The sequence below is a fragment of the Priapulus caudatus genome, unplaced genomic scaffold (assembly GCF_000485595.1).
Source record: "Priapulus caudatus unplaced genomic scaffold, Priapulus_caudatus-5.0.1 Scaffold626, whole genome shotgun sequence".
NCBI classification, from domain to species: Eukaryota; Metazoa; Priapulida; class Priapulimorpha; order Priapulimorphida; family Priapulidae; genus Priapulus; species Priapulus caudatus.
In genome coordinates this window covers 50,357-57,978 of record NW_014577687.1, presented here as the reverse complement: position 1 = coordinate 57,978, position 7,622 = coordinate 50,357, and the positions used below count along the sequence as shown (strand labels likewise).

General features: G+C 46.9%; 1 protein-coding gene and 1 long non-coding RNA gene across 2 annotated transcripts in view; both read left to right on the top strand.

Moving 5' to 3' along the window:
- Positions 1-2,544: 2,544 nt before the first annotated feature.
- LOC106812245 lies at positions 2,545-4,796 on the top strand. Its single transcript, XR_001394314.1, has 2 exons — positions 2,545-2,846; positions 3,969-4,796. It is a non-coding gene; the product is annotated as an uncharacterized LOC106812245 (long non-coding RNA).
- A 386-nt stretch (positions 4,797-5,182) lies between these two features.
- Positions 5,183-7,622, top strand: part of LOC106812239 (vacuolar protein sorting-associated protein 18 homolog) — a 22,934-nt gene continuing 20,494 nt past the window's right edge. Inside the window, exon 1 of the mRNA XM_014816069.1 lies at positions 5,183-5,597. The gene's annotated coding sequence lies outside the window, so the exon portion shown is untranslated. The remainder of the gene's footprint in view (positions 5,598-7,622) is intronic.

The window sequence follows — 7,622 nt, the reverse complement described above, 5'->3', positions numbered from 1 at the left end:
TCTCTCTCTCTCTCTCTCTCTCTCTCTCTCTCTCTCTCTCTCTCTCTCTCTCTCTCTCTCTCTCTCTCTCTCTCTCTCTCTCTCTCTCTCTCTCTCTCTCTCTGTATATATATATATATATATACATATACATATAATTATATATATTTATTGATTAATTTATTTATTTAATGTACTATGATATAGGCTACATATGCAACTGATGTGCTTTGGGTTGTCGCGACCCGTGGACCTTTAGTATTCCACTTTGCCTTTTACAGTTTGTTTGTGCATCTACAGTCTAACTACACTTCTACAGTTTATCTATATGTCTATAGTCTATCTATACACATACAGTCTATCTATACATCTGCAGTTGATGTATATGTTTATAGTCTATCTATACATCTACCGTCTATCTATTTTTTTCTTTCTGTGGTCGTAAGCAGAGTTTGTTCGCAGTCACGTCATCTTCGCGTGTTTGGGCTCTTTCAGTCTTGGCCACAGACGAGGACAGTGGTGTCACCTGCCTGGCGCGTGTTCAAACACGCTATGGCATGACGTGGGTTCACATGTGCCTTCAGCTGAAGAAGAGCACGATGATCGTTCCCAGTCTAGAACCCGTCATCATGATCGCCAATCAAGTTATCAGGTGAGCTGAGCCGCGCGCGCGTATGTAAATCCAGCAGTAGTGAATAATGTAAGTTAAGTTAAGAATAGTGCCATGATTAGAGAATCTCTGTATTACTCTATGTTACGCACCTCCTGATGACATTACGTCAACTGACGTGCGCAGATTTTACCTAGCTGTCATGCGTGATTGACAGGTAGGCCAGCCAATCAGCATCGTGATAGGCCGTTCTAAAAAACAGCAAAGAAGATTTAGAATGAAGTGTTGTTGAGTCGACACTGTGACGTGTACGCGTGACAAACACATTCAAAAACTGGTTCCACATACAAAAAGCAATATCCGAGGGCGCTGTGGCTGTCGGACAGAGATCAATCAAATGACACCTTCAAATTTTAAACCGACGGTAAACCTCTAGCGAGAAGAATTTAAATTCCAGCCAACGCTGTTTATTTCACTTTTGATATTCGCGTCGCCCTCCTGAGCGCTCGCCGCTGTGGCCATCTTACCTTCCGCGCACATTCTTATTATTGCTATTCATGCACTCACTCATCACCCCGTACGTCGCCTTGCAGTGACGAAGAGGCGGGTCACCTTCGAAGGCAAAAGTGGATTTACGCGACAGCGTCGCAGCCGACCGTGGTGCAGGCGGGCGTGCGTCCCGCGCCGGTGCACCCCAGCTTCTGGCAGTCCGCCGCCGCATCTCCGCCGACCAGCTACGTCGCCCCGGACGCCATGTCGCAACTCGTGCCGGTAGCGCCCTCTCACGGCGAGCCGGCGCGACCGTTGCCCTGCAACGTCGCGAGCGCGCCCGCGCCGCTGAATCTTCCGCCGAAGCAGCCGTCGCCGTCGGGGATGCTCTTCGACGACGACATTGGCCTGCTTCACGCGCTAGTCATCGGCGGTCGGAAGCAGGTGGCGCCAGCCGACGTGAAAAGATCCGGCGGCGGCGGGGGAGAGACGAACGCGAGTCTGCTGTCGGCGCTGGACGAGCCGACGGTAGACATAGAGCTGCTGGACCGCGCGCTCGACGAGCTGATCCCGCACCGGGAGCAGCGCGCCAAGAAGCGACGCTGCGGCGCCACGCCCGACCCTGACGCGCGCAAGGTCGCTCGCCTCGACCCCGATGACGACAACCTCGGCTCGTCGAAGCGCGCGCCGCCGCCGCTCCCCGTCGCCGGCTGGAGCGCGCTGCTGCTGTCGTGCGACGTCGTCGCCGCGCCGACGGTTGTCCCGCGCGGCGAGGCGGCGCTGGCGACGCTCGGCGACGGCTTCGCCGAGCTGTACGCACGTCCGCCAACGCCGCTGCCTTCGCCGCGCTCGCTCGAGTCGCTCGCGCTGCCGCTGCACGTCGCCACCGTCGACACCGTGCTCGTGCCGGACATCCTCACGCCGGACATGTCGCCGCCGCACTCGCCGTACGCGTTCTCGTACCCGCCGCCAGGGGGCGCCGCTGCCGGGAAGCCCGCCGCGTGCGAGCTGGACGCCCTCTTCACGGACGTGCAGAGCGTCATCGAGGGCGACGTTGACGTCGTTGACATTGTGGGCAGCGGCGGCGGCGGTGTCAGGAGGTCGTGCTCTACTGAGGTGATCGCCGAGCTGCGGTCCTGGCTCGTCAGCAAGGAGGCGCAGCGGCTGAGCAAGCAGCCGTGCAGTGGCGCCGACGTCGCCGTGACCGAGCCGCTCGCCAGGGAGTGCTACCCCGCCGAGGAGGAGGGTCTACTCGGCAGCATCCTGAAGCTGCAATCGGCGCTCGGCGACTGCGCCAAGCCGCCGCAAGAGGGCGCCCTCGTGCGCGCCGACGAAGACGTGTTCGCGGCCGGGCGGTGGCGCGACGCATGCGACGACGTCGCCTCACTCTCCGACTTCTCGCCGTCGCCGCCGCACGACCGCGGCGCCCCCTGCAAGCGCGGCCGCTGCTCGCCGTCGCTCGCGGAGTTTGCGTACGCGTACCTCAGCGACGACAGCGCGTCGAGTCCCACCGATACTCACGACGTCGGCTCGCCCGAGCTGCCGAACTACTTTGACGAGCCGCTGCACCACCTCTGCTCGTCGGACACGTCCGTCTACATGAGCGACGACAGCCTGGACGAGCTAGATGAACTGCTGAGCGAGCAGCAGCAGCAACAGCAGCAGCAGCAGCAACAGCAGCAGCAGCAGAGACCAGACATCATCATGCAATACGAGGATGCTGCTGATGAGTTGTATCAACTCCAGTTGCACGCCAAGCCCGCAGACGGTAGGTTATCCATCTCTCTCCTCTCTCTCTCTCTCTCTCTCTCTCTCTCTCTCTCTCTCTCTCTCTCTTTCTCGTCTCTATCTGTCTAGTCTGTCCTCTCCCTGTCTGTACTCTCCTCTCTTTGCTCTCCTCTACTTCCTCATCTCCCGTCTTGCTCTCTCCCTCTCCTTCTCTCTCTCTTCTTCTCTCTTCGTCTCTCTCTCCCCTCTCTCTCGTCACCGCCCTCTTCTCTCTTTCTCGTCTCTTCCTTCCCCTCCTTCTCTCTCTCTCTCTCTCTCTCCGGAGGTCTCTTCTCTCTCTCCTCTCTCTTCTCTCCGGTCGTTTCTCTACTCTCTGCTCCGTCCCTCGTCCTCTCTTTTTCCTCTCGTTCTCTCATCTTCTCGTTGGTCTCTCTTGCTCCTTCCTCCTCCGTCTTTCTTTTCTTCTTCTCTTTCTTCGTCTCTCGTCCTGGCTTTTTCTTTTTCTCGGTTCTCGTCCTCCTCTGTCCGTCGCTCACCTCGTCCTCCCCCCTCTCTCTCTGTTTCTCTGTTTCGTGTGTGTGGGCGCGTGGTGACGGGGGTGGGCGGGAGCACGTTGAACATCTGTATCTCGGCCGCCCTTTACCGCATGTGACGTGCGATTTGCATGTAATTGCGCACGCGCGAGCTTGAAATTTTATTTGCTGACGTCGAAAAGTTGAGTTTGCCGTGGGCAGGTTACTGCGTGTGGACGGACAGAAACCGGTTTTACAAACGTCACTCTGGGTATATCTGTAGAACGAGGATCACTCGAGTGTGTGAGACGTTACTGTCTTGCCGCGGAATGCACGCGCACTGTCGATATAAACCGCCCCACGCCCAGAAACCTGTTATTAAAGATGGTGTAGCTCGCTGAAACTTAAAAAAATATTCCTTCTGCCGACCTCGAGACGGCGCTGCTATCAGGCTAGCATTAAGACGGGTGCTGAATGCTCTTCTCTGATACCATTGTTTGCGCGCGCCGGGGTTTACGTCATCGCTATCTTTTCTCCGACGGTCAAACGTAAGCGTCTTTCATGTGTTGAGTTAATACCGTCGGATTGCATTTTAATGTGATGTTATGATTAAATGTCGTTAACGTGGGCGATTTTTTGTGTATTTTCAGATGGGCGTCGTGAGAACCACTGAACGTATCAAATAAGTCAATGACTTGCACCTAAAGTATGACATATTGTCACAGCGTATATCGGCCCCTTGCTAGCAGTTAGTTAAGCATGAGGGTAGCGCGTACTAACTTGCTCCGTATTTTACCTTATATAGTAGCATGAACGTTATGTAACCACACACGTATAAACATATATGCAGGTGTAAAAACAGGATACATAAATTTATGTTTATTTAAAATAGTAGGCCTATGCCTATATATATATATATATATACATAATTTCATCATGGCGTTGGGAGTCGCTCCTAATTTCTAACGTGTTAATTAAGTGCGCTAGACGTAAGTACTTAATTTTTACCAACTTGTAAATTATAATCATCTATGTTTTTATGTTATATAATAGTATTGTACAATGTACATACATATTGTTACCGGTTACATGAATAAATCGTAGCTAATTATTCATAATACATGAGATATTTATTATATATAATTAGTATAATTATAGTTATCTCAACTCAGTAGAACGTATTCATGCTTCACTGGCAATAATTGATGTATATATGTGAATTTGTCACATCATTGTTTGATGTAGTAATAGCGTTATACATACATACGTATGTAATAAGCAGATTGTTGTCGGTGAATAACCGGTGTGTAATATTAGAAGTACATACAGGGAGAGAATTCCTATATTATTTACCCCTGGCAATATGTGGCGTCGTGAGTGCTACGATACCAGTGCAATTCGGTGTACAAGCGCTTGCACGGTCGTATTGGATTAATTACTATTATAATTCAGAAAAAAATAAATATGCTATAATTTGACATTCGTTTGTTTGTTCGCGAACTCCTTTCGCGTTTTTGCATCAATTGGTGGAAATTGATATGCGACCTTCATTGGTTCCCGGAAGTTCAATGTGGGTTTTAATTTTGTTAATTTTAAAAACAATTTTGTTTAACGTTTTAACGTAAGTTATGGATAACAATGCAGTAGATACGTACAGGATTTTACTGTGTGCGGTTTAATTATCTTTCACTTTAATAATCCTGCCAACAAATGAGAAATCAACCAGACAGAAGCCAGATCGTCACGTGGCTCGGTGAGGCGAGGACTGGAATAAACACCTGGGGCCGGTTTATCGAAGCGTACTTAAGTATTGAATCGTGATTAAAGTTAATCACGCTTCGTGAAACCGGCCCCTGGCATGCCGAACCTATTGGCAGTGATGGCTCTACAGTGAACTACCTGCAAACATTGATATTACGTCTGATTTGCATTTACGCGTGTTATTTGTGGACGAGAGCCTATTAACGTGTATTCCATCGGCAATATACATAGCATAGGTTCTGTGATGATTACTCTGCTGCCGTTCTGGACAATACTAGCCAATGGATTAGCGGTGATCCCTTACGTAATGCTTCGCGTTTGTTGACACGTGACGGGCGGGAGTTAGAGGACGATGGAATGTTTCACGCAAGTTTGGATATTGTTCATTATTGCTCCATGACAGTATTCATCATACCGTGTTGGAGATATACGGAATATCGTACGGATGGATGGGTGAGTGGATGGATGGAGCGATTGATGAATCAATGGATGGTTGCGTACATTTAATGGACAGGCAGGTAGGTAGATAGTTAGGGAGATCAACAGATTGATATTTCCACCTGTTTTCCCTTAGTACGTGAGTATAATAACTACACATATAATGCCACGAACCAGAAGTATATGAGATATGCGATATGTATATGAGATATGCGCTTCACGTGATAGCGACGTCACAGCTGTCGATGTGAGATAGGATCGAAAAGTACTTTCTTTGTCCATTCACCTGTTCTGACCTGATAATTCCGAGTCAGTGTTTGCATAATAACACGTTTCGCAGGTCACGGGTCGATTCGCAAATGCGGAGCAAATTTATTCACTGCTAAGACGCACCCATCCTAAGATGCACAACATCGGATTCGCAACCGCATATGACACACGTGTAATATAGACTGAGGTCTCTACGTGCGACGGGAGGGAGCCTTTCCCAGGCAGACAGTCGCCGTTCTGGTGTTACCTCACCTTGCCACAGATGGCCGATATATTTAGAATGCACGCGGCTGACTTCACCCGCATTTATGACACTGCTGTTGTGCGCTGTTGTGTACAGAACATCAACAAGCCGAGTGGGTGTGTAAAATCACAGCTACGCGTACGTGTGCGCCTATATATACATATATGCGGGCTGTGATTTTCATATTATATATTATATATATATGTATCTCTATCTTATCCCAGCCTCATGGCAGGTCGACTCCACTGCAGTACTAGCTGTTACTATATTATATATAATTATAATACAATATGAAAATCAAAGCTAGGCCTATATATACTTTTTTTTATTCTATCTCTACGAAAATAAAATGTTGCGGTGTGACGCAGTGTGATTAAATTTCATACTACTACATTACTTACACATAAATTCTATCTATGCATATTATCTATGTATAATATTCGATATATATTCGATATTGCATACAATCAAGGCCGTACGCAGGAAATCTTCTGTAGGGGGGCAAAGGTACTCCCCATGCCCCCTGTGCCCTAAAGTTTCGCAATTTCACGTTTCTTTATTTAAAGTAATATTTCTTTGATGATTTAAGATAACCTTTTGTCACATTTTTATTTTATTTCTAAAAGTGTACAGTATTTGTCCCATTGAAAGGCATACTCTGAAAATCTCCAGGGGGGGGGGCAACTGCCCCTGCTGCCCCCCTGCTGCGTACGGCCCTGCATACAATGAAAACAATGTGTGAGGTCAAAATTTTGTAATTATTCATAAAGATCAGGATGACATCAGATATATAATGTGGCTAAATCCAAAATTGCACCCACGGTAAAATAAATTAGTTAATTGTGTAACATAATGGGTCAAAAAATATATGTAATAACATAATGAAAATTTACATCAAATGAAAATACTATTTCTACGCTTGAAACTCTGCCATTGGATCTCCTGTATCACATTTAAGTTAAATAAGGCAGATAAATAGGGAAATATTATAGGCACTAGTAACAGGACCATATTTAAGACACAATGACACACGTGCTCAACACCTTAGCTATATTTGAAACAAATTTTTAATTGTGTCTCACAGACACGATCACCAGTTTAATATTTTAGCTAAACTGCCCATTTCATAAAGTAACACATGGCATTTCAATACCACATTGATGCTGAATTCAAGTTTTAAATCAACATAAGTGGAAATCACATTACCCTATCATTTCCATCATATCAAGAGCTAATAATACCTAAATAATAAGGTATTATTAGCTCTTGATCATATTATGAATCTAGGTTTTTACATGGCAGACACCAGACACCCACTATTTATCTTTCATGTTGTAATCCTTTGCTTTTTTCATATTCAAATTTAACCGGCTTATAACATGTGCTATACACTGCCGACTACAAGATATAGTTAAAAATCAAACCATCCGAATGAAATTTAATGTGAATGGCCTTCCACATGTCCAACAATAGCAATAAATAAAAACACATTTTCTTACATTGAGAAATGGTAATACCAGAAGTAGATTAATAGGAATACTATCTTATATATATGGAATAGCTACATATATTCTAATAAATTTAATATTAA